Genomic DNA, 2,221 nt, shown 5'->3' with positions numbered 1-2,221 from the left:
TACTTACTACTACTCTCTCTCTCTCTCTCTCTCTCTCTCTCTCTCTCTCTCTCTCTCTCTCTCTCTCTCTCTCTCTCTCTCTCTCTCTCCCCCCACAACGAGGTCGAAGAAAATTGAATTTCTGAAAGTTTTGAACTTGGAGTATTTGATAGTAGCAGTGATATCTATGAATAATAGGGTAATACAACAACTATTCATGAAATCCACTATACTCTTCCATTAAATGCACTTGTGCATTTTTTGTGCTCCCATGTATTTCTTCGATGCTCCTCCCAAGTGGAAGAATCTCAAATGGATTTCCCTATAAATAGTAGACGTCATGAATTTTTCTATCAATAGTAGCAGCTTCAAAATTGACAGTAGTAGCAACATTCCAATCGGGCAGTTGCAACAACATTCCAATCGATAGTAGTAGCAACATTCCAGCAACTACATTAGCAGCTACATTCAAATTGGTAGTAGCAGCAACATTCCAGCAAGTGTAGTAGCAACTAAAGCAAGACATGAGGGAAGTCTGATTTAATTTGATTTAATTTTTTGAAAGTAATCATCATATATATAATCGAAAGCCATAATGGTGAGAGAACAATGACCACAAGGATCACAGTGTCATTACATTAAACATTTAGCTCACTTATTCGTAAGCTTAGTAAAGGATAAAACTAGTTATACACAATATACCAAAAAAGACATAAGACTAGAGCCAAGGCTCTCAATTGTGGTACTCCAAGCCCTATGTATCTATCTAGCTGCAGTTAGCTCACACAGTTTGCTAGATCTTGGAGGATAAAACTAGTTACACATAAGATACTAGAAAGACATAAGACTAGAGCCAAGGCGCTCAATTGTGGTTGTCACACCCCGGTTCTTAAGTTATTTTACGGTTATTTAGTTTGGTATTATTTTAGTCTTTTACCGTGTTGAATAACCGTTTACTACCTAAGGACCCTAAAGTTGACTTTCTTTTCCGTTTAAAATTTGGAGAAACTTTCTTCATGAAAGTTGTAGAGGACGTTAATACGAGTTCGTAGACATGCTATGTGTTAAAATCGGAGTTAGCATGAAAAAGTTATTATCTAAAAGAGTGAATTTTGAGGTGGTAAAAAGAGGTATTTTTTTTAGTGGGTAAAATTTGTTGGGTTTAAGGGTTATGGACCGGGTGTGAGCAGCCCATATCCTCCTTCACTCTCTCTCTTTCTCCCTTCCCTCTTTTCCCCGAGCTCCCCGAGCCCCTCTCCGCCGGAAGCTCCCAGCCACTAGCTACCGCCGTCCGGCCAGCGTCCGGTCGCTGCTCCAGCCCAATTCGGACCCCCATCTCCTCCTCTCCCTCCCCAGCCTAGCCCCCGAGCCTCTAACCCGCCGGAAGAGGAGAAAACCCGCCGAAGACGCCGGGAAGCATTTCGCCGGAAATCCCATTTCCGGCCACCAAAACTCACAATTCTTAGCTCATTTTGTAGCTCTCATCAAGGTGAGTATCCCCTCAAAAGGAATAAGTCTATCTCGTTGTGGTTATGGAGAAATGTATAATTGAAGTTCTAGGGATTTTTGGATGTTTTTAGTCGATTACCCTAGTTAGCCTTAGAATTGGACTAAGTGTTAGTTAGGAAAGTTGTTGTGCTTGATAAGAGGATTATTCTGTTAAAATTTGGTAGAAATTGGAGGTCGCCGGAATCGGTTTCCGGCCGCCGCCAGAGCTGTTTGGGAGATTTTAATGTTTTTAGATTTGGAATATTAAGGGGAGTTTATTGAAGTGAGTTATAGAATTTTTGGATGAGTTTTGGATAAGTTTGTGAATTTCCGAGGTTTGGTATTTTTGGCGGTTAATTAATGTAGAATCCGGCCGTATGATTTAAGTCGTATTCTGTGGGAAGTTTTTTTTACGGCTGCCGGTATGTTCGGCGAAGTTTGAGCCGTATTGAGTTAAGAATGGCAAATTTGGGCAATGATGAGTGTGTGGGAGGCTCACGTTTAATTTTGCCTATTTTGTTTAATTATTAGATTTTTGGTGGGAAATTAATTATATATTTGGAACAGGACGAGAGGAGGCCTGAGCAGAGGAAGCCTCGGAGTGTCATCAGGCTTAGGCCTAATTTGTGAGTGGACCTTTATTTTAAGTGAAAAGCATGCGATGAATTATCTGTTGATCATTTATTTCTTTTCCTGAGATTTATTTATTTCTCGGATATTTGGCAATTTTCCTCCTTTGGAGAGATCCCGAAAA

The sequence above is a fragment of the Fragaria vesca genome, unplaced genomic scaffold (assembly GCF_000184155.1).
Source record: "Fragaria vesca subsp. vesca unplaced genomic scaffold, FraVesHawaii_1.0 scf0513007, whole genome shotgun sequence".
Taxonomy (NCBI): domain Eukaryota; kingdom Viridiplantae; phylum Streptophyta; class Magnoliopsida; order Rosales; family Rosaceae; genus Fragaria; species Fragaria vesca.
This window is presented reverse-complemented; position numbering follows the sequence as displayed.